This window comes from Kogia breviceps, chromosome 15 (assembly GCF_026419965.1).
Source record: "Kogia breviceps isolate mKogBre1 chromosome 15, mKogBre1 haplotype 1, whole genome shotgun sequence".
NCBI classification, from domain to species: domain Eukaryota; kingdom Metazoa; phylum Chordata; class Mammalia; order Artiodactyla; family Physeteridae; genus Kogia; species Kogia breviceps.
Genome location: NC_081324.1, coordinates 24748930 through 24774807, shown reverse-complemented (window position 1 = coordinate 24774807; position 25878 = coordinate 24748930). Strand labels below are relative to the sequence as shown.

Sequence of the window (25878 nt, the reverse complement as noted above, 5' to 3'; positions counted from 1 at the left end):
AACCTCTCAAATTTGGAAAAAGACACAAACCGAAAGATTCAAGATGAGAGTATCTTAAACAAAATAAACTGAAAGAAATCCACAAGACACATCATAGTCAAACTTCTGAGAACTAAAAACATAGAAAAAAATCTTGAAAACAGTTCTAGAGAAACGAGACCTACCAATATGGGGAAAACAATTAGAATGACAGCAGCTATCTCATCAGAAACCATGGAGACCAAAAAGAAGTAGCACAACATTTTTCAAGTGTGAAAAGAACTATCAACCCAGAATCTTATACTGTATCCAGTGAAAATATCCTTCAGGGATGAAGGGGAAATCAAGTCATTCTCAGATGAAGGAAAACTAAGAATTTGTTGCCAACAGACCTACCCCCAAGAGTGGCTAAAAGAAGTTCTTTAGGAAAAAAAAAGAAAAGAAAGGAAACAACTGAAGAAACCTTGGAACATCAGGAAGGAAGAAATACACTTAAGCAAAAGTGTAGGTAAATACAACTGACTTATTTCTCCTCTTAAATTTCTAAATGATATTTGACAGTTGAAGCAAAAATTATAACACTGTGTGATGTGGTTTTAAATGTAGAGGAAATATTTAAGACAATTACATTATAATGTAATAATGTAAATTATAAAGGGTAAAAAGACATAAAGGGTAAAAAGACATAAAGGGAGGTAAGGTTTCTATATTTCACTTGAATTGGTAAAATGATGACACCAGTAGACTGTGTTAAGTCATGTACACATAAGGTACATATCACTAAAAAAATATGAAAAATATAAACTGAAAAATACCATAGATAAGTCAAAGTGGAATCCTTTAAAATGTTTAGGTAGCACACAAGAACGCAGGAAAAAGAAAACAGAAATGAAAGAGACAACAAACAGAAAATATAAAAATAAAATATCAATAATTACATTAATGTGAATAATCTCAAAATATCAGTTTATGCTTGATGAAGTCACTTGGCTATTGCCCAAGCCTGATCATATGATAAATTAGCAGGTTGGTCTCCCCTTTACAATGCTAGAGACCTTTCAGTATTTTCCCAATTTGTGTTTTTCACCCAATGCTGGGCCTGGCATTCCCTGACAAGCATATGAACTAGCTGATATAAGTCAGAGAAACCAGGTTGATAAGTTTGAATTCCTCAGCAAATTTGTGAGAAACTTTAGTTACTTTGAAAAAATCTTTAACAATGGTTCACTGTTCACCTTTGGTCCAAGGAATTAAAAGTTTAGCCTCTGGACCCTCAGAAGGCTCAATTTTGAAGGGAAAGCTTCTGACAAGTTCAGAGGAAAAGAGTGGGCAGGGTTTTAGAGAAAAGGGAAAGTTCAATGAGAAAGTTAATATGGGAGAATTGAGGGTATAGAAGAGGCATGGGAAGTGTAGAAGGGAATAAGGATGATGGTGGTAGAGGTGGAGTCTGGACATGAGGAGCCCAAGAGAGAGACAAGATGGTGCCAAAGAGGAATCTGAGACAAAAAAGCCAAGAAGAAGAGCCTAAGGCTTTGGGAGCCATTTTATCTTTCTTTAATAATTTGTTTGCCCCATTAATCTTAAAATCTTATTTTTCAGTGAGGCAATTTTAGACTCCTGATAACATAGGGAAGCCTCAAACTACCAGTAGACATAAGTATTGAACTCTGTTCTGGAAGTTTTTGAGCTATTGTAGCCCAATTCAGTTTTAGGAAATTAAGTTTGGGGATTTCAAATGTTCCCCATAATGGCCATTGATATTCTAAATTATCTTTGATCTGGTCAGTCCACATAAGTTAGAAATACACATGATTAAGACTGACTTTCTGTTTTTTGGTGATGATTTTCTCTTTCTTTTTTTTTTTGTTAAATTGAAGTATAGTTGATTTACAATATTGTCTTAGCTTCAGGTGTACAGCAACATGGTTCAGTTAAACATATATATTTTTTCAGATTCTTTTCCATTATAGATTATTACCGGATATTGAATATAGTTCTCTGTACTATACAGTAAATCCTTGTTATTTATCTAAAAATAAATAAATAAATTAAAATATCATTTAAAAACATGACCCACTATTCTGTTAATAAGAAATTCATTTCAAGTAAAATGATATAGGCAGGTTGAACGTAAAAGGATGAAAATGTATATATCAGGTAAACATTAATCACAAGAAAGCAAAACTGGTTATATCAATATGAGATAAATTAGACTTCAGGGGGAAAAAATTACCAGAGTCAGAGAGGAATATTTTTTTAACTTTATTTTTATTGTTGACACTATTAGAGATAGATAGAATGAATGACCACAACCATTTTAACAAAAATATGGACCGCTTCATGAATTTGTGTGTCGTCCTTACACAGGGGCCATGCTAAGCTTCTCTGTATTGTTCCAATTTTAGTATATGTGCCGCTGAAGTGAGCACAGAGAGGAATGTTATATAATGATGAAGGATTAATCCACCAAGAAATCGTAAGTTCACATGCACCAAACAACAGAGATACAAAATATGTGAAGTGAAACCCGATAAAACTGAAAAGAAAAATACATAAATCCACAATTATATTTGCAGACTTCAACACTCCTCTCTCAAAATTAATAAAATAGCTAGGCAATCAGCAAGGATATAGAATAACTCAACAACACCATCAGCCAACAGAATCTAATCAACATTTACAAAACACTCCACCCAACAACAGCAGAATGTACATTCTTCTCAAGTGCCCACAGAACATATGCCAAGATAGACTGGGCCATAAAACAAATCTCAGTGAATTCCAAAGAATTGAGTTTTCATACAGAATTCATTCCCTATTTCATATAGAGTGTGTTCTCTGACCTCAAAGGAATCAAACTAGAAATCAATAACAGCAAGATAATAGGAAAACCTCTAAACACTCGGAAACAAATCAACATACTTCTAAGTAATCAATGAGTCAAAGAGGAATCCAGATGCCCTTGAACGTATAAATGGTTAAACTAACTGTGGTCCATCCATACTGTGGAACACTACTCAGCAATAAAAGGGAACAAACAACTGGTAAATGTATCAACCTGGACGAATCTCCAGGGAATTACACCGAGTGAAAAAAGCCAATCCCAGAAAGTTACACATATAGTGTATTATTGCATTTATATAACAGTCTTGAAATGATAAAATTATGGAAATGAAGAACAGATTATTAGTTTTCAGAGGTTAAGTAGAGAATGAGAGCAGAGAAGGGAAGTGGCCGTAGCTATAAAAGGGCTACAGGAGAGATCCATGCAGTGTTGGAAATGTTCTGCATCTTGACTGTATCAATATCAATATGCTAACTGTGATACTGTATTATAATTTTGCAAGATATTGCCAAAGGGGAAAACTAGGTTAAGGGTACAAGGGATTCCTCTTATTATTTTTATAACTGCATGCGAACCTCTAATTACCTCAAAATAAAAAGCTTAACTACAAAAAAGTAGAGAATCCCTCCCAGAAGACATGTTATCAAAGTAAGAGTGCCAATACACCCACATTGCCCCCCAACTTTCTCTCTCAGACAAGCACACACACACCCCACCTATCAAGTGCCTTCAGCTGTTGCCATATAAATTTGCGCTGATTTTCTGCCTCTCTTTAGAGAGGTCTCATCCAATCCCTTGTGAGGTCAAAGCAAACACCTCTGAGGACTTTCCTTTGGCTCCTGAAGCTCTTCCACAACTTGGCCCAGGAGCAAGCACTGGATTTGTTAAAGGAACCCAGAACCCACTAGGGAGAGAAAAGCAGGCAGATAGTCCAGCTGCATTTTAGGGAGGCCATGGGCCCCTGAAATTAAACGTAAAAGAGGGTGTGCATCTGGTACCTGGTTCTGTGCGTGCCACATGCTTTTCTGGAGAGATGGTCTGTGGCTCTCACCCATTTGTCAAAGGGGCTCATTTCCCAAAGAGGCAAGAGAGGGAAGAGGCCCACACTTGAGACCCACACCCCCCGTTTTCTGCAGCCCCAGGAAGAACCGGCGAGCTCTGCCATGCCCAGACCACCTCTGGAAACTCCCAATATGCCTCCCGGTATTCCTGCCTCTAGTTGAAAAAGCAGTGTTCTGAAAATTGCTGGGCCCTTAGAATATTCAGTTTCCATCCTGTGGAGCTGGAAATGTCAGAGCTTGAAGATCTCTCGTTTAAAATCCCCACACCCACCCAACAGAAGAGACTGAAACCCAGAAATACAGGATGACTTTGTAAGATCATCCAGAAAGTTAGCAGCCTAGTTTAAACCAGAACTCAGGTCTCTTCCTCCCAGCTGCCAGCCTTGGGACATCTGTTCCTTAGGTTGGCGTGAGAGCCTGACATCAGACAGGGCAACCAGGAGAGCGAAGGCTGGACAGGAGGCCTGCCGTCCCCATGGTATTACCAGTGGCAGATGGCAGCGGGGACACAGCCACTCACTGGGTTAAAACGAGCACAGCTATGCAGAAGTTGATGAGCAAACGCTTCCTCTGAAAGTACCTGACAGTCCTCCTGAAGTGGCAGCTTGCAATACTCCTCAGAGCTACAAACAGGTGGCAGTGAAGCTTAGGAACACTAGAGAAGTGCTATTACCTTGGAAGACCGGCCATTCAAGGCTCCTCTTTCCCTGGGATGCTTCCATCCAGCTCCCTCCTTCCTCCAAGCCCCTTCACTCCACCCATGGTTTCATTTACCACGTGCTCACTCGCTCCAAATGGTAAGTGAGGACCTCCAGAGCACCGAGCACAGCGCCTCAGCACAGCTCACGCTCAGCGAGGCCCTGAACTCTGAAGAGGCCAATAACACCCCCAGCTTAATCAGGCCCACTGAGAGCCCTGCAGCCCTACGTGTGGCTGCCCAGTGCACCCGTCAACAGGCCCGTCACTGACCTCCCATCGCCCCTGAGCCGCCTGCCTCCCTCATGGCAGTCTCCACCCACCTTCCTTCCCTGAAGGCTCACCCCGCTGCAGTCTGCAGAGAACTGGGGAGCAGGGAGAGCTCTGTCACCAGACACTTGGAAGAGCCTCCTGTCCAGCCTCCGTCTCCACGCTTGCAGCCCTTTAACCCCCTCCTCAGTCGGCTGCCAGAGTGAACATCCCAAATCGCACATCAGACCACAGCTCTCTCCTGACTACAGTCTCCTGTGGCAGCTGTTCGTGCTCTCCAGGCACGCCTGTGCCTCCCGACATTTCCCAGCCTCCTTTGCAGGTAGGCTGGGGCCATGTGGCTGTTTCTGGCCGACAGACTACGAGTAGAAATATATGTGCCACTTCCAGGCTGAGGGCGCTAAGAGCTGGTATGCTTTCTCCATCTTTCTCTCCCCTCCCGCTGCAGACTCTGGAGGTCTCAGCAGACTTCACTGGAGTAGAATTGAACCTTTGAGGTTAAGCCATTAACGTGGTAGGGGTTGCTTATTGGACAGTTAGCATTGATTGACTAATAAAACTTTTCAATGGCTCCCCACTGCCCTCAGGAGGTAAGTCCCAACCCTTTAGTGTAGCCATGCTCAATGGCTTTTATGGCCTGGCCCGGCCCCCCATTCCGGACTGTCTCTTGGCCCTCCCCTAAACACACTCTTTCGATCATTGTGATTCAACCATATTTACAGGTTCTGGAAGGGCTACGCCCCCTCCCACCTGAGATGTCTCCTCTATGTGGAATGCCCATACCTCCCCCCACTCCCACCTCCTCGATATGCTTAGCAAACTCATTCTTCAGTTCCCAGCTCAAGCATCCCCAACCCTGACTTTCCCTAGAAGAGCTGGGGGCAGCTTCTTTCTGACCGGAGGCATCACCCTCTCCAGCTCCCAGAGAGCCCATGCTCACACTATATCTTAGCTTTTGTGCTTTACCTTGTGCATTGCCCCCTAGACTGGGAGCTCCACAAGAACAAGGAGAGTGTTCTCCCCATCCTTGTCTTCCCAGAGCCTGCCTTAGCATCTGTTCCCAGGAGACCTTCACAAGGTGTTGAACGACCACACAAATAGAGCCCACTTTAAACTTTCTGCAGAAGCTCACCTCTTCTTGAAGGAGGGATTCAACCAAGTTGCAGGACCTCTTCACGAAAAGAGGAGGCTTGAGGCGAGGGATAAGATGACCCATAATTCCACTGGGCTCTTGAGAGAGTTGTAACAGGCCAGGTCTGTCTGGCTCTGTCCCCCATTGGCTCAGTGTCCCTGGGCAAGGCAGTCCCTTCTCTGGCATCTCTGGGGTCCCTTCCAGCACCAGCTTACGTGGTTCTGAGTACGGCAAAGCTGTCTCTGCCATCCTATCTGCTCTCGCTGTAGTCCCGCTCTTTCCCAGAAGTCTCCACTCAGAGCAACTGGTCCATTTCCCCTGAACCCCCTACCCATTTAACTAGAAGCTGGTGAGTCATTCGCCAGCAAGGTATTGGGTGCTATCCTTCCCCGGGCATTCTACTTTAATACGAGACCACGGGAAACTCAATGGAATGCTGCTCGTGGGGGGACTCCAGGCACAAGACAGGCAGCGCGACAGCTCTCCGGCCAGTGGTGAGGGGTTCTCTGGAGACACGTCTTCTCTGCACCCCTTCCCAACCCACCCATCACATCGCAGAGGCGAGAGCTGTGAAAACGGCTAGACCCCGGCAGATGGCACAGACGGTGCTGGCCTGAAAGAGAATTAATGTTGGTGGAATATCCTGAGGGTGGGACCCGAGCTCCTCACTCCTCATTCCATGGTCTCTTTTATCTGGTATTTCTGGGCAAGACAATGAACAGACAGACTGGAAAGTTACAGACAGGTCAGCTCTGCCGATCCCTGCCAAAAAATGCAGCAAAGGAAGCTGGCGGGAGACTTGAGCCTCTTTAATTTCCTCTTCTGTTTGGCTTTGCCTGTGCTCCCCCTCCCCCCCCCCCCCACTCAGAGTCTTTTATGCCCTCGGGCTCCCAAGGAGCCCTGCTTCCCAACCCAGATGTGGGGGAACCCCTTCCCCCACCCCAAGTCACTGCTGACTGGTGTGCTGGCCACGGTCAGTGAGGCTCTGGCTTTCCTTGAACAGCAAGGGCACTTAGAAGCATGAGATCAACTAGCAAATCCAATTCCCCGGCCACGCTGGAAATACGGTGGGCAGAAAGTCTGGGGGGCAGCGGGGGTGTCTCTCATTCTGTCCCTCCAGACTGGAGTCAGGACCCAACCAGAAACAAAGCTGGGAAGAAAGTAAGTGGGAAAGCACCCCCAAGAGAGGAGTGCCCTCAGAATGCCAACAGGACCACTTAGAGTGCCCCGCCCCTACCAGCAGGGTCTGAATAGCAACTCTCCACGGTCTGCTCGGGAGCACAGGCACACACGCAACAAATATAGTTGCCAAAGAAGACAAAAGAAGAAAGAGAGAGAGATCAGGATTGAAATCGTGGCCCTATCCAGGCATGTTATTCAACTACACTGAGCCGTGACTTCCTTCTCTACAAACTGGGGACAGTTGTCAGGATCCTGGTGAGGATTTAGTGAGGTAACACTCCTGCTGTGAGACTTGCATGGAGAGAGGCTTCCATAAATGTTAATAATTCCTCCCCAGATCCTGGCAACCAGTTGTCATTTGAAAATGACAGCTCTGCCGTCAACAAGCTTTGTGGCCCCAGGCAAGTCCCTCACCTTCTTGGGCTTTTCTTAAAGTTTCCTAATCTTGAAGAGCAGTGTTTCTCTGACTGAGGGGTGCATTAGAATCACTTGGAGGGTTTGTAAAACACAGATGACTGGGGCCTATCCCCAGAGTTTCTGATTCTGCAGTTCTGGGGTGGGACTGGACAGTCTGCATTTCTAACGAGTTCTCTGGTGGTAGTGATGTTGCTGGTCCAAGAACCACACTTTGAGAAGCTCTGAAGTAGAGGCAGTATAAGAACCCTTTGTACTTCTAGCAGTTTAATGAATACGTTAAATTAATCCACATTCAGTTTTCAGCGATGAATACTGGTTCAATGTGCTCTTTTTAAGACTACTTGTGGGCTTCCCTGGTGGCGCAGAGGTTGAGAGTCCGCCTGCCGATGCAGGGGACGCGGGTTCGTGCTCCGGTCCGGGAAGATCCCACATGCCGCGGAGCGGCTGGGCCCGTGAGCCATGGCCGCTGAGCCTGCGCGTCTGGAGCCTGTGCTCCGCAACGGGAGAGGTCACAACAGTGAGAGGCCCGCGTACCGCAAAAAAAAAAAAGAAAGAAAAAAAAAAGACTACTTGTATTTTAAACAGGATATAATGTCTTGACCCAAAGAAATCATCTTTTGGTACCTCACTTCTAAGTTATGTATCAAAAGACCCCTAGAGTACATGACCAGATGATGATTTGGAGGGAAGGGCTTCCCAGGCCTCGCCAGTCACACTACGCAGGTGTGACTGAAAAGTCATTTCATTTGCAAAACTCTAGCCTCCCAAGTGAGTCAGCTGCACTTGGTTAATTACCATTTGGGGGCATATGATGTATGAGGCCGAGGAAAGGCCCCCGGTTGCCTGAAATCAGCCCAAGGCCAGGCCCCATCGCTAGAAGCAGGGCTGTCAGTCAGCTGTGACATTCTGGATCCCCCCCAGCCCTGTTAGGGCCAGAAAAACATCCCGCTGCCTGGGGAGGAAGGCAGAGCCAAGGGCCTGCAGCCCCAGAGGCTGTCACTCTGTACATCTGCAGTTTGGGGTGTAGAACCCCTCTCAGCTTCACTCCCTGCCTCTGTGTCACTGTAAGACCTGTCCAGCAAGGTGGCTGGGCTCTGTAAATGCTGCTGTCATTCTGCTAATGCTCTGGGCCTGCCTCAGGGAAGAGAGCTGCCCTGCGTGTCAATTACAGAATGATGACACCTCCCCTGTGGCTTTGCACCAGTCCCCCACCCAGCACGGCCCTGTCTTTGGTGCACAGGAACACCAAAGAGGGTAGAGATCGTTACGTACCAACACTTCCCATCCGCACTGTGTTCTCAATATTTCTAATCACAAACTTAGGCACATTAGACAGTCTTCAGGAAAAAGGTCAGTGCTGAGAAAAAAGGTTCCCAGAAAGAATCCAGGGGCTGAAAGAGGGCTGAGATCAAGCCCTCAGGGACCCAACCTGGGTTCCCACTCCAGCCCAGCATGCAGGCCACAGGGGATGGGGGGAATGGCTCCAGGCAAGCCTACCCCCAAAGCATCATCCCACAAAGCACCTGGTTTTGCTTTTATTCATGCAGCAAACATTTAGTAAGTCTACTGATGTCTGAGCATTGGGTCAGTGGTGGAGATCTAAAGACAAACAAGAGGTGCCCGCCACCCACCGCCAAAGCTTCTGGTCTAAGAGGGCGAGGCAATTGTACAAATTATCATCAGTAAATGCAGTGAGAGCGGTGAATGCAAAGTCTATGTGATCTCAAGAGGAGAGATGGCCAAGTCTTCCTGTGGGGGGAGGGTGATGGTGGGGAGGGAAGAACACAATAAAGCAGTGCACAAGGATAACATCTGAACTCATCCTAAAGGATGAATAAAAGAAACCATGTCTGAACAGGGGTAATATTCAAAATCTTTAACAAATGCTAAGGCCCAATCCCAGCCAAATCAGAACAGATGCTGGGCTTGAATGTCAGCCTTACCAGGTAAATATGGCTAGTTAGACATATGCATCTACTTCTGCTTCCTCCCCAAACCCTACTGGAATGACAGCTTTTTTTAAAGTAAGTATAAATAGACAAATATGGGAAGAACAAGAGAGGAGATAAAAGTAACAGAATTTTTGAAGCTGGAAATCAGATGGACAAGTGGTGAATGGCCCAGGAATCCCTAAAAGCTGAATTCTAAGCCAGCTGCAGGGGAAGTTGAGAACCAACCCAATTTATACTGCAAAACCCCTTAACAGCTCAGAAATTGGTGGTACCAATCCCTCTCGAAAGCAAGAGAGAAAAAGGGAGGGATAAAACAAGGAAGGTTGGTTGGCAACCTGTTTAGAAAGCAGTTAGAGTCCCAGGTTCTTTCCCTGACTAGTAATGGCCCATTGCCCAGCACAGCAGAAGAGGGAGGTTTATTCTGTTAAATACATAGAGGCCTTCTGGACTGGGAGACACCAGGAGGAATTGAGAAGAGACCTACCTTGCTGAAAACAGGGGGATTAAAGATCATCCAGCTGAATTCTGGTTACTGAGGCAAGGCTCCTCTTCCACTGGGTACTCAGAGCATCAACCTCAGGATGTTATTCTCCAGGCAAGAGACAAGATGAGCCTTCTCTGAGGACCCCAACTTGACTGTGAAGAAAGACTTCATGATTTAAGAAAGACTTCATCTCACACAACTCAATATCAAAAAAACAAACAATCTTATTAAGAAATGGGCAGAGGACCTGAATAGACATGCCTCCAAAGAAGACATAGAGATGGCCAATAAACACATGAAAAGATGCTCAACAGCACTAATCATCAGGGAAATGCAAAACAAAACCACAATGAGATATCACCTCACACCTGTCAGAATGGCTAGCATCAAAAAGACAACAAGTGCCGCCAAGGATGTGGAGAAAAGAGAACCCTTGTGTAATGTTAGTGGGAATATCAACTGGTACAGCCACTATACAAAATAGCATGGAGGTTCCTCAAAAAATTCAAAATAGAACTACTGTATGATCCTGCAATTTCACGTCTGGGTATTTATCTGAGGAAAATGAAAACACTAATTCAAAAAGATACATGCACCCCAATGCTCACTGCAGCATTATTTACAACAGCCAAGATAGGGAACAACCTAAGAGTCCATCGATAGATGAATGGATAAAGAAGATATGATTACACACACACACACACACACACACACACACATATACAATGGAATATGACTCATCCATAAAATAGAATGAAATGTTCCCATTTGTGACAAAATGGATGGACATAAAGGGTATCATGCTAAGTGAAATAAGTCAAACAGAGAAAAATAACATATGATCTCACTTATATGTGGAATCTAAAAAAACAAAACAAACAAACAAAACAGAAATAGACCCAAGGATACAGAGAACAAACTGGTGGTCACCAGAAGAGAGAGGGGTGAGGGTTGGGTGAAATAGGTGAAGATGATTAAGAGGTACAAACTTCCAGTTATAAAATAATAAGTCACAAGAATGTAATGTACCACATAGGGAATATAGTCAATAATATTGCAATAATTTTGTATGGTGACAGACAGAGACTAGACTTATCGTGGTGATCGATTCATAATGTATTCATAATGTATCATATGAATCACTATGTGGTACACTGAAATTAATATGACATTTTATGTCAACTATACTGCAATTAAAAAAAAATAAAAATAAAGACTTCATAACATTTAAGACTGCACAAGAGAAAGGCCCAGCCAGATCATCTTCCAGTGAAGCCCATGGTCATCAAATCGCACTTGCACTGGTACTCTTAAATAGGTGCAGATAAACAAAAATAACCAGATAACTGAAGAAAGATGCAAAATTGAATAATAGACACCAAAACAAACAACTTGGAAGAAAGAGAGACTGTGCAGGAAGAAAAAAACTTGAAAAAAATAGATCATACTTGCTTCAGGGAGACAATATTGCAATCATAGAACAGGATGCTATAAAAAGGGAATAACAAAAAAAATTCTTATAAATTGAAAATATAACAAATGAAATATCAATAGAGGGCTGGAAGGTAAACTTAAGAAAACCTCCCAGAAAGTAAAGCAAAAAGACAAAGAGATAGAAAAGAGAAGAGAAAAGTTAAGAGAACTACAGATCCAGTCCATGTCTACTCTCCAAATGAGAGGCTTAGAAAGAGGAAACTGGCTGTGGGGGAAGGGCATAAAAAAGAAAAGTAAATCATCTAAAAAATCAAGAAAATGTCCTGGAACTAAAGGCCCCAGAGGTTATAGATTGAAAAGGCCAGCCAAGTGGGCCCTTAGATAAAAATATGAGCACAATGATAAAAATAGATCCTCTGTAAGGCAAAGCACATCATTATGACATCTCAGAATACTGAGGAAAAAAACAAAAACATGTTCCTGGGTCAGAAGACTCAATATTAAAACGTTAGTCCTCTCCAACTTTATCTATAGACTCAACACAATCTCAATAAAAATTCCAGAAAGCTATTTTGTAGATCTTGACGAACTGATTCTAAAATTTATATAGAAAAGCAAAAGACCTAGTGTAACCAACACAATACAGAAGAACAAAATTGAAAGACTCACAATACCTGACTTCCAAATTTACTATAAGTCTACAGTAATCAAGACAGGATGTGAAAAGAATAGTGAAAGAATAGACACATAGGTGAATAAAACAGAATAGACAGCCCAGAAAAAGGCCCACAGAAATGTAGTTAACTGATTTTTGACAAAGGAAAAAAGGCAACTTACTAAAGGTTTATCAATTTTATTTATCTTCCCAAAGAATGAGGTTTTAGTTTTATTGATCTCTGCTGTTGTTTCCTTTGTTTCTATTTCATTTATTCTGTTCTGATCTTTATGATTTCTTTCCTTCTACTAACTTTGGGTTTTGTTTGTTCTTCTTTCTCTAGTTCCTTTAAGTGTAAGGTTAGATTGTTTATTTGAGATTTTTCTTGTTTCTTGAAGTAGGATTTTGCTGCTATAAACTTCCTTCTTAGAACTGCTTTTGCTGCATCCCACAGGTTTTTGATTGTTGTGTTTTCGTTGTCATTTGTCTCTAGGTATTTTTTTATTTCCTCTTTGATTTCTTCAGTGATCTCTTGGTTGTTTAGCCTCCATGTGTTTCTGTTTTTTACATTTTTTTCCCCTGTAGTTGCTTTCTAATTTCATAGCGTTGTGGTCAGAAAAGATGCCTGATATGATTTCAATTTTCTTAAATTTACTGAGGCTTGATTTGTGACCCAAGATGTAATCTACCCTGGAGAATGTTCCATGTGCACTTGAGAAGAAAGTGTAATCTGCTGTTTTCAGATGGAATGTCTTATAAACAGCAATTAAATCTATTGTGTCATTTAAAGCTTGTGTTTCCTTATTAATTTTCTGTCTGGATGATCTGTCCATTGGTGTCAGTGAGGTGTTAAAGTCCCCCACTATTATTGTGTTACTGTCAATTTCCTCTTTTATAAATGTTAGCATTTGCCTTATGTATTGAGGTGCTCCTGTGTTGGGTGCATATATATTTATAATTGTTATATCTTCTTGTTGGATTGATCACTTGATCATTATGTAGTGTCCTTCCTTGTCCCTTGTAACAGTCTTTATTTTAAAGTCTATTTTATCTGATATGAGTATAGCTACTCCAGCTTTCTTTTGATTTCCATTTGCATGGAATATCTTTTTCCATCCCTACACTTTCAGTCTGAATGTGTCCCTAGGTCTGAAGTGGGTCTCTTGTAGACAGCATATATATGGGTCTTGTTTTTGTATCCATTCAGCCAGTCTATGTCTTTTGGTTGGAGCATTTAATCCATTTACATTTAAGGTAATTATCAATATGTATGTTCCTATTACCATTTTCTTAATTGTTTTGGGTTTATTTTTGTAGGTCCTTTTCTTCTCTTGTTTTTCCCACTTAGAGAAGTTCCTTTAGCATTTGTTGTAGAGCTGATCTGGTGTTTCTGAATTCTCTTAGCTTTTGCTTGTCTGTAAAGGTTTTGATTTCTCCATCAAATCTGAATGAGATCTTTGCCAGGTAGAGTAATCTTTGTAGATTCTTCCCTTTCAACACTTTAAATGTATCATGCCACTCCCTTCTGGCTTATAGAGTTTCTGCTGAGAAATTAGCTGTTAACCTTATGGGAGTTCCCTGGTATGTTATTTGTCATTTTCCCCTTGTTGCTTTTAATAATTTTTCTTTGTCTTTAATATTTGTCAATTGATTACTATGTGTCTCAGCATGTTTCCCCTTGGGTTTATCCTGCTGGGACTCTCTGAGCTTCCTGGATTTGGGTGGCTATTTCCTTTCCCATGATAGGGAAGTTTTTGACTATAATCTCTTCAAATATTTTCTCATGTCCTTTCTCTCTCTCTTCTCCTTCTGGGACCCCTATAATATGAATGTTGGTGTGTTTAATGTTGTCCCAGATGTCTCTTAGGCTGTCTTCATTTCTTTTCATTCTTTTTTCTTTATTCTGTTCCATGGCAGTGATTTCCACCATCCTGTCTTCCAGGTCACTTATCCATTCTTCTGCCTCAGTTATTCTGCTATTGATTCCCTCCAATGTATTTTTCATTTCAGTTATTTTATTGTTCATCTCTGTTTGTTTGTTCTTTAATTCTTCTAGGTCTTTGTTAAATATTTCTTGCATTTTCTCAATCTTCGCCTCCATTCTTTTTCCGAGGTCCTGGATCACCTTCACTATCATTATTCTGAATTCTTTTTCTGGAAGGTTGCCTATCTCCACTTCATTTAGTTGTTTTTCTGTTCCTGTTTTCTGTTTCTGTTTTATCTTGTTCCTTCATTTCGTACATAGTCCTCTGCCTTTTCATTTTGTCTATCTTTCTGGGAATGTCAAAGGCAACTGAATAGAGAATGGGTAGTCTTGTCAACAAATGATGCCATAACAATTGGATTACAACCATATATATATATATATATATATATATGTATATATATATATATATACACGTGTATATATATATATGTATACATATATACACATATATATGTATATATGTACACATATATTATATATGTATATATATTCATTAGACATAGACTTTACACCTCACATAAAAAATCAAAATTGATCATAGACTTAAATTTAAAATGTGAAACTATAAAACTTCTTGTTGAAAACACAGTAAAAAATCTCCATGAAATTGGGTTTGCTGATGAGTTTTAAAATATGACACCAATAGCAAAAGTTTTGAAAAACACAGATATTTGAAAGGAAAAATTGTGAAGTTGGGCTTTATTCCATTTAGAAACTTCTAATCTATGAAAGAAAAGCCCCAGATTGCTTGTCTTTCTCCCACTGTCTCCTCAAAGAATGGAGAAAATATCTGAAAAACATATATCTGAGAAAGGACTTGTATCCAAAATATACAAGATACTCTGAAAACTGAACAATAAGAAAACAAACAAGCCAGTTAAAAAATGGGCAAAAGATCTGAACAGATACCTCACCAAAGAAGATATACAGATGGCAAATAAGTGTATGAAAAGATGCTCAATAGCATTTGTGATTAGGAAGTTGCAAGCTGAAACAACAATGAAATATCACTACATAATACAGAATGGGTAAAACTCCAAAACTGACAATACCAACTGCTGTCAAGTGTGTGGAGCAACAAGAACTCGTATTCATTGCTGGAGAAAATACAAGATAGTACAGTCACTTTGGAAGTGACTGAAGTCATTTTGGCAATTTTTTAACAAAACTAAACATAGTCTTACCATACAATCAAACAATAGTGCTACTAGGTATATACCCAACTGATCTGAAAACTTTTGCCCACATAAAAAACCTGTATGTGAATGTTTATGGCAGCGTTATTCAAATTGCCAAAATCTGGAAACAGCCAAGATGTCTTTCAATAAGTGAATAGATAAACAAGCTGTAGTACATCCACAGAATGAGATATTATTCAGCAACAATAAGAAATGAGCGGGGCTTCCCTGGTGGCGCAGTGGTTGAGAGTCCGCCTGCCGATGCAGGGGACACGGGTTCGTGCCCCGGTCCGGGAAGATCCCACATGCCGCGGAGCGGCTGGGCCCGTGAGCCATGGCCGCTGGGCCTGCGCGTCCAGAGCCTGTGCTCTGCAACGGGAGAGGCCACAACAGTGAGAGGCCCTTGTACCACACACACACACACAAAAAAAAAAAAAGAAATGAGCGGGCTTCCCTGTTGGCGCAGTGGTTGAGAGTCCGCCTGCCGATGCAGAGGACACGGGTTCATGCTGCCCTGGTCCGGGAAGATCCCACATGCCGCAGAGCAGCTAGGCCCGTGAGCCATGGCCGCTGAGCCTGCACGTCCGAAGCCTGTGCTCCGCAACGGGAGAGGCCACAACAGTGAGAGGCCCGCATATCGCAAAAAAAAAAAAAAGAAATGAGCTACCAAGCCTCAAGAAGATATGGATGAATCTTAAATGTATATTGCTAAATGAAAGAAGCCAATTTGAAAAAGCTACAACATATTGTATGATTCCAATTATAGGACATTCTGGAAAAGACAAAACTATAGACACAGTAAAAGATCAGTGGTTACCAAGGGGTCAGGGGAGAGTGAGGGAAACAGATGACACACAGGAGATATTTAGGATGGTGAAACTTTTCTGTATGATACTATAACGGTGAATACAAGACATCAAGCATTTGTCAAAACTCACAGAACTTTACAGCACAAAGAGGAAAACTTAATACATGAGAAAATGTTTTAATCATTTAGGAGGTGGAGATAGCCTAGGATGGAATTCAGAATATGACACTAAAATCTGAAAGTATTATGTATACAAGTTCACTGAAGGGGGTGGGGAATAAGGTGCTGACCAAAGTAGCTTTGGATATAAGCAGAGTACCTAAGACTAAAAGAAAAAGGAACTGTACATAAGAACTATACTCTAGTTGATAAAGTCATTTCCCACAAGAATATAGATTGACAACTCTGAAATTATTACACATGTATTAAGGAACTAAATATTAAATGAATGACATATGATGGGAGCCAGGTTTCTGGGTTTTTTAAAGTTTTTTTTTGATATGGACCATTTTTTAGTGGACCATTTTTTAAAGTTTTTATTGAATTTGTTACAATATTGCTTCTGTTTTATGTTTTGGGTTTTTGGCCACGAGGCATGTGGGATCCTAGCTCCCCAACCAGGGAGCAAACCCGCATCCCCTGCATTGGAAGATGAAGTCCCAACCACTGGACCACCAAGGAAGTCCCAGGAGCCAGGTTTCTCACTATTGGAATGGACAGTTACAAATAAGCAAAGGCTAGAATAATCCATGTGGTAATAGTATTGGAGAATGAGTATGAACTCATGTTTACCTAATATAGAACTATTTACAGATACATATATATACATATATATATATATATATATATATATAATCTCCTTACTCTGTCATCTGAGAAGGACTAGAAGCAATGACACCCCAGGAGCAATGGGCACACCAGTGCCCAGATCTTGGTTTCCAATACCATTCTTCAATAAAAGGAGTTAGGTCTACTTGGAGAAGTGGCCGGTTCTACGACTGGGGCAGAAAATACACAAAATGAGCCTGGAGCATCTTGTAGTGCCAGAGAGTAAAAAAAGTGCTAATACACACACACACACACACACACACACACACACACACATACACACACACACACACACACACACACACACACATACAGAGTGATGGGGGTATGTCAGAAGAATACAGAAGCCAACAGAAAGAGTTCCTAATGGTAAAAATTGGAACAATTTAAGCAACAAAATAAATAAAGTAGTACTGGATCATAACCCAAAGTATAAAATGAGTCCATAGTAATATAAATAAATAATTGGTTAAGTAAATCAATGGGAAAGAACAGACAAATCTCCTATGTGGAAGAATTCCAAATAATTTATTAATGTAACTCCCCATTTCTTAAGTGTTGGAGGTGCATAGTTACTTTCTTTCAAAGAGAAAATTATGGAAAGGAAGAAAAAAAGTAGAGTTACTTTAAAGTGTAGAAACCTGACAAACACTTTCTCAAGTCAGATGACCAAAGTTAATATCAACAATAAGTTATGTTGATAGTATGTAGCATTAATTTAATGTGATGACAGTGTCACTTACCTCTGTGATCTTCTTCTCCAAAACATATTACCCCAGTCTAATAATGAGAAAAACTTCAGATGTATCCCAATTAAGGGACATTCTACAAAAATATATGACCAGTGCTCCTCAAAACTCTCAAGGTCAGCAAAAACAAGGGAAGTCTGAGAAACTGTCAGAAATGCAACTAAGTAGATACGACAGCTAAATGCAATGTGGTATCATGTATGGGATCTTGGAACAGGAAGGGACTTTAGGAGAAAACTAAGGAAATCTGAATGAAGAATGGAATTTAGTAACTGACAATATATCCATATTGGTTAATTTATAGGGAAAAATGTACCATACTAATATAAGATGTTCAAAATAGGGACAACTAAGTATGCAGTATATAGGAATTTGCTGTACTATCTTCACAGTCGTTCTGTAAACCTAAAACTGTTCTAAAATTAAAAGTTTGTTTTTAAAACCCCCTACAACATTCCAGAAGGAAAAACAGGGCATGTAGAGGATCAGGTATCAGAATCGTTTCAGACTTCTCAATCATAACAGTGAAATCTAAAAGAAAATTGGAAAATGCCTTCAAAATTCTGAAGGAAAATGGTTTCCAAACTAGAATTCTATACCCAGCCAAACTGTAATTAAGCATGATGACAGAATAAATATGCTTGCAGCCATACAAAGTTTCAAATAATTTATATCCCACATACCTCGTCTTAGGGAGCTACTAGAAGATGTGATCTGCCAATATGGGGTTTAAACCAAGAAACAGGAAGACATGGAATATGGGAAAGAGAAAATCCAACACAAGAGAAAGTCAAAGGGAATCTCAAGGTGACCCGAAGATGACAGCTATGCACCAGGCATAGAGATCAATCAGTCCAGATTGGAGCACTTCAGAGATACAAAGAGGGATTTCTGAATGAAATAAAATCTGAACATTTTGGGAAGAGATTTAAACAATTGGTAGGGATTTGGGGATTGAATTAGTAATAAGAACATGAAATCATAAGCAAATGAAAAATAATACAATGATCAACTTTAGGGAAAACAAAGAGTGATTCAAGAAAGGAACCGCATCACAGAGATACTAGATGGTTCACCTGGAAAGAGCATGTACACAATCATAACAACGTAAACACAATATTTCTACATAAATATGTTGGTAAGATAAGGAGGTGATGAGTCAGTCAGATTGTACTAGGTTATATTGCAGTAATAAAATAAATCTCAATGGCTTACAAAAGTTCTCACTCATGTAACTCATGTAGCATAACTATGGGTCAGCTATGACTACACCATATGTCTCCTCCATTCTAGGATCTAAGCTAAAGGATTAGCCCCTTAAGGGGACATGTCCATTTTCTTGGCAGAGGGAAAAAAGTAACTCACCCAGACCATGCAGTGTCTCTTAAGCTTCTGATCAGAAGTGGAATACATCGCTTCCACTCACATTCCATTGACCAAGCTAATCATACAGCCAAGCTCAATGTCAATTGTGTTATTCCTCCCACAGGTATGATAGTCACATGACAATGTGAATAGACATATTATCCATTTACAGGGAGGCAGTGATTCAGTTGGGAACAATAATACAATCGATGAATGTATTTACGTATTGTAACACCAGGTGGAGGATAACTGTGGCAAAAGAGGTAAATTTTCACCTTCTAGTAGTAGGAAGCCAATACAGAATGATTAAAACTGAAAAATCAAGAAGTGGCCATTTATGCATGTTATTTAGAAATATGGACATAAGTATAATAATTTAGGAGTGGGCTTCCGTGGTGGCACAGTCGTTAAGAATTTGCCTGCCAATGCAGGGGACACGGGTTCGAGCCCTGGTCTGGGAAGATCCCACATGCCACGGAGCAATTAAGCCCATGTGCCACAGCTACTGAGCCTGCGCTCCAGAGCCCACGAGCCACAACTAATGAGCCCACATGCCTAGCGCCCGTGCTCCGCAACAAAAGAAGCCACTGCAATGAGAAGCCCGTGCACCACAACCAAGAGTAGCCCCCACTCGCCACACTAGAGAAAGCCCACGCACAGCAATGAAGACCTAACGCAGCCAAAAATAAATACATAAATTTAATTATTTTTTTTTTAAAAAAAGACACATCACCTGCACTGGAACCAGCCAGACAGCCCCTGCAGCTCCCACACACTGGGGACAGGGAGATTGAAAACACGCTGGGTGAGTCTTTAACAAAGTAGGAAAAGGAGCACCGTCCCTGCATCCTGTCACCACATCCCCAGAAGAGAAGCTGCTGGAAACCAGAAGGTGTGGTCAGGAAGCTGGGAAAGGAATTGGGGAAGATGTGGCAGAAGGCAGTATTGGATGATAAGTCACAGTGTCGGATACAACCTCATCCCAGCCACCGTATCAAATGCATGCACATCCTTGGCTGAATGGGGTTGCTATAATGACCGCACAGTTGAGTTGAATTGCAGCAGACCTCATATATATTTTGTAGACATTTTATTCCATGTTTACTATTTTTTTGGTTTGCAGATCTCTTTCCAACTTGCAATCAACATTTTCTTTTCAGGCCTCAAGTATTTTTGTAGGTCTTTGTGACATTTGTAGATTCTAGTAGCTCTCACAATGCCCTGTGCAGCAGTTAGGAAGCAGTTGATAACCTCTTCTGAGGCCGATAGGGGGGGTCACTGGATTAGAACATCATGATGAGGGGCTAAAGGCAGGGTTTCAGTTCCTATCCTGGCTGACTGGATTTGCACAGCTCAGCAACAACAGAGCCTACCTTGGGGGTACAGCCAGAGGGGGTGGAAGGCTCCAGACAAAATCATCCCCATCACAATTCTAAATGCATGTGCTATTGTAAAGGGGGTAAAATATGCCCTACACAAAGGCAGACCTGCCCACAAAGCACTCACCATTGGGAGTGGAAGGTAGAAGGGCAGAGATGGACGTACATCTAGAAGCAACTGAAGCATACAAAAAGTCCCTTTAACCTCTTCCAGCTAGCAATTCAGAAATACACAGGAAACCCTTGATATTTGCAGTCGTGATTTGTGGTTTCAAACATGCACAGCACTGCTTGCTCCTCGCTCCTCTCCAGCCCACACGGTTATGCTGCAGGCAGCCAGTGCGGCAGACACACGGCCACATGTGTCTCTACAAAGCGCCCTCAGAGTGGCCTTTCAGCTGCCCTGATTCCATGAGAAGGAGGTTCTCCCCTCCCCCCACCCCCAGCTCCCACAAGTACCTTCTCTTTAACCCCTTATGGTTGAGTCACAGAACCATAGAATGCTTGAACTAGAAGGCAGGGTTCTTAACCCCCACTTTTTTCTGACTCTCCACCCATTTTTCCTGCCATCCCAGCCCCTGTCTAATGCAATCAGGTAGGGGTGTCCCCTAAGCAGAGGTTGCGCTCTCTGGTGAACACATTGCAGGCTGACCTCTGATGGAAGGGCTTCTCCATTCACCCCAAGGACAATCACAGCTGGTGTGCTTGATCAAGAAACTCTGCCCCCAGCACCACCAATAGCAAGCATCTTCTAGGCTAGATATTGAAAGGTGGAAAGAAGAGATGGAGGGAAGGGCAGAGGGCAAATGCGGAGAGTCCACAGGGGAAGAAAATGTACCAACCCAACATCCAGGTGAACTCGGATTCAAAGCCTATTCCTCCCATCCATTCAACAAGTATTTACCTTGGCCAGTGCAGTGCTGCAAACAGAGGGGCATGGGTGCCTGGCAAAGAGGGGAATGCAATCCAAGCTGAAAAGGCTGAGTGTACCCACAGTCATCACATTTTCCAAACCACAAATCAGGGCTCTTCTGGAAAACCCAGGTCATAGAACAGCAGGAAATACACAAAAGAACCTCGAGTGTAGGATGGTGAGATACAGCTTGTATATAGATGTGCTGGGAGAATGCAACTGGTAACCTGAATAAATCCAGGGGCCCCACCTCACCCAGTCTCTAGTCAAAGATGCAAAGTCCAGCAACCTAGAGTAACTGAATGGAGATTCCAGTCTTGCCTTGCTTCAGCTCAAAGAATGACATGGGACACCAAGTGATAACCCACAGAATCATTTCTCAAGGTGCCCTTTCTCTCCTCCCCAAATCCCCCACACCTCCCTGGAGCATCTCCTTGTCCAATCTTCCAAACCCTCCTGGGTGCCCAGCACACAGCTTCTCCATTCTCTTTCTCCTTTCTCAGCCCACAGTGCTGTGGGAGCAATTAGTTCCCGTGGGATGATCCGGCAAGACTTCTTGCAGTGGAAGGCATGTATGGTAAATTTTAAAAGATGAGCTGGATTTTAATAGAGGAGAAGTGAAGAACATTCCAGGTTGAGGGGCTCTAATGAGCAAAACTAGGAGGTGGCATGAAACGCCCTGCCATGTCAGGGACAGCAGAGTAGCTGGGGTCAGTGTACGCAAAGACATAGAGACAATGAGACTGGGAGCCAGTCAAGAGTGGATCTGGAAGTCAGAAATCTGGATTCACTGGAGGTCTTCAGGTAGAAAGATAAGGTGTACCAAACAGCATTCTGGGAATACCCATTGGCTGGGCTAGAGAGAAGGAGACCAGTATGAAACGTATTTCATCCACCCACCAAGCCAGCCTCCATTTTAATGGATGCTCAAAATGAATGGGTTTTTGTTTCTAATAGGCAGTTGTAGTGAAGACTACAGAAAACTTGGTCACCTGAAATCCACAGATAACTCTCAGGTTGACTGTAGCATCACTTTATGGCCAGCTGCCCCCTCCAGCAAATCTCTTCCCTGGATTTCATAAGGTTGCAAAACAGATGGTTCTGACCTTCATGTCTCTGCCTCTATCCTCCCTCAAGCCAGAGACACAGACAGTGGGATGGGCCAGAGGGGGAGGGCCAAGAAGAGGATATGGACCTGGGCCCCGATATCCTTGATACAAACAAGCAGGGAACTTGTCAGAAGTGGCAAACCAGCTGATAGTGTAATATCACAAGTACCAACTGACAAAGAGAGAAAGAAAGTCTGGTTTTCACCATAAATACTGGTCTAATTAGTTATGCATGTTTGTTTTCTACGACTGTTTCCTCCTTCCAATTAAAATCCCAGCCACACTTCAAAACTCACCTCAACCACAAAGCTGCCCTCATTACCCCACCCTCCCTGCTGTCACTCTGACCTCCTACAATACCAAATAGTCTGACACCAAATTCTGATGCTGTCCTGTATTTTTTCATCTTCTTTCAATGGATATTCATTCATGTTTTCTCCCTGCTGAGGGAATGTGTTCCTTAAGATCAGGTATTGTGTCTTATGTTGTCACACAGACTTCCCCATACCACCTAACAATGTGTCAGGATACAGAAAAAAAACAAACTGTTGATGAGTAACTGCTTTTTTTTAAGTGTCTGTAAAATATAGCAGTGCTTGTATTACTTTCTTCTATATTGGGAAATCCTTGAGAGAAGCTGGCTTTAGGAAACTGATTTTTAAATATCTTATTTCATTTAGACTGACAAATACTAATATTGTAGAAGTCAGAGCTGGAAGAGAGAACCATTTGGGCAACTTCGCCCATCTCCCACGGAAGCAATTGGCATAACTGATCTAGAACCAGTAGGGACAAAAGACTGTTAGCCGAGCACATCAGTATTCACAAATGACGTTCTCCCAGAGTTCACATGCTGTCCCCTCTCATCTTGTTTACAGGATTCATTTGGCCTTCCCCTGCCTCCAGTCTTTATTTGGACCAAGTTACACTGCAGCCCAACCCTGTCTGAATCATCACACTTTCTAAATGATTGCCCTGCCGTCTGAATTAATGTGGAGGCTTAAGGCTGGAAGCAGCAGGTTAACTTAGCATGTAACAAAACTGCATTTTGTCATCTACGTATTCACAGAGTGATGTTCAGTGCCGTGTGTGTGTGTGTGTGTGTGTGTGTGTGTGTGTGTGTGTGTGTGTGTGTGTGTGTGGTGTGTGGTGGGCCTGCCTGTTGACCTTGTGAATGCCTGGGGGCCTGCACCACCTCTATAGATTAGGTCATAAAAGAGCAGGGTGGAGACAGTGGGACTAAGAGACAGATGGAAAGGTATGGATTCAAATCCTGATTAGGCAGGCCCTTCACTTCCCTGACCCTTGGTTTCCTTGCATCTAAAGGGTTGTTGTAAAGATTGAAAATATGTGTGAGCATTTAGCACAGAGAAAACATTAATAAATGGTAGTGATGTCAGGACTGCCCCCATCCGGGTATTCCCCCAGGTGGCCTCACAGCCTGTCATCCAGACCACCCAGGGCAAAACCCCAGCCTGAAGAGGCCTGTCAGAGCTGCATTCATGTGCAGGGAGACTCTTTCCTGATAAAAAACAAAGCACTGGATCAATACAGAAAAAGAGAGAGCTGGGGAGAAAGCAAGTAAGCATGCTCCTTCATGCGCTACTGAATCTGCAGAGCCCAGCACAGGGCCTGACACACAGAAGGCACTTGACACGCATTTCTGAATGAACCGCTAAATGAATGAGCGAAAGCTCTCTGAATTCTCTATATGTAGGTTTCTCTAGAATCCCTTCTCCACATTGGAAGATGCCCTACGCTTACTGAGCTCGAGTCAGATTTCCAACAGAAAAGCACTGCTGGTGTATTTAAAGACCCCATCACTGACATCACATGAAACTATGGATATCCACAGGAAGGGCAGGGCTGCCCTGGGAATGCTTACTAAAGGAAAGTCCACTGGGTTGACCAAAGACACCATCACTCTTTGGTGTTTTCATTAAAATCAATCATTTTTTCTAACTACAAAAGTAATGCATGTTCACACTAGAAAAATTAGAAAACACAGATAGGCTAAAACAAAAACATTTTTAATCTCAATAATATTTTAATATTCATTATTCCAGACTTTTTCTACACATAAATACATTTTTCTTGTCAAAGTGGAATCATACCAAAAAATAGTGTCTTTTTTTTTTGGCTAAGCAATTTATTTCAGTCATTTTTTCCAAAGCACTACATATTTGCCACAGAATTTATTTTCCCTTGGTCTAGAAAAGAGCTTCATTTTTAAAGTTAGTTTTCTGAATGCATACACATATCATAAAAGTAAGACATGGTCAAAAAAATCCAGAGTAATAAATAAAATGCAAAGTAAAAGCCCCTCCCACTATCATGCCCAGTCACAGTCCAAGAGTAATACTTAGAGGCCAGTTTTTAATAACTGCCAGTGCTTGTTTAAAAATTACAATCACAGCATATCACCCACCTGCTTAAAACCTTCCAACAGCTTCATAGTCAGAGTAAGTTCCAAGCGCACCCCGAGACCTGCCCTTTCTGAGCCTCCACTTCTCCAGGGATAGAACGAGACCTGCAGTCCACCATCTCCAAGGCTCGGAGGCCCTCACCGGCCATGGTTCTGAATGCATACTGTGCTCTCCACGCCAGGAAAACCGAGGCATTGAGAGGCAAGTAAGAGGGGCAACCCACCTGCGAACTGGCAGCCCTCAGCCTCCTTCTCCTCAGCCCAGATGCCCTTGCAGTTGACCAAGGACCCTTTCTCTGGCCCTCGCACTCACCTTCATGTGATACAGGGTCAGCGTGTGAGGACAGATGGCCTGGGCAAGAATGCCACTGAGCTGGGCTACAGCAGACAGGGGCTCCGGGCTTCTTTCGGCTAATAACTAGCTTTGTGGCTTAAAATCTCCAAGCTTCCATTTCCTCGTCTATAAAATGAAGTGAGTGGACTGTATCACCCAGATCCCTTCCAATGCTAGCGCTCAATTCCTGAGAAGCAAAGCCATGGTCATCTGGGTGACTGCCACCAAGTGATGGCAATGCCTTCAAAATGCACCTGCCCAGGAAATGAAGTCCTCCGTGTGGCAGAGGCCGTGAGCTAGACTCTGCCTACTTGGTGTCTCTCAGCCTCCTTTACTCTCAAGAACTCCGTAAAGTAGGCAATTTTCACCCTGATTTGACTCAACACGAAAAAAGAGGCTCAGAAATCTTAAGTAACATCCTACTTCCCATCACCGGTAAGTGGCAGAACCAGGAGTTAAAGCCAGTCGATCTGATTCTCAAGATCTCTTTTATGCTCTTTCTGAGTGAAGTTCATTGGATTTGGGGGTTGTTTTTGAAGCACCTGTAATAAAATTTTATTGGAAATATTTTAGGCTTAACCTGTTATAAGGCAAAGTATAATGTCCAATTCACTGGACTTTTGACATGCAGTTCAGTCAACTATATATTCTATAGGGCAATAAAACTCTTTATTATTGATAAATTAACCAGACATG

At 42.4% G+C, this 25878-nt stretch overlaps 1 protein-coding gene and 1 non-coding gene across 2 annotated transcripts in view; both read right to left on the bottom strand.

The window, feature by feature from the left end:
- Window positions 1–25878, bottom strand: part of ZBTB7C (zinc finger and BTB domain containing 7C) — a 379174-nt gene that overhangs the window by 333744 nt on the left and 19552 nt on the right. The gene's annotated exons all lie outside the window — the stretch shown is intronic.
- Window positions 2302–2408, bottom strand: LOC131742976 (U6 spliceosomal RNA). Its single transcript, XR_009331634.1, has one exon. It is a non-coding gene; the product is annotated as a U6 spliceosomal RNA (small nuclear RNA).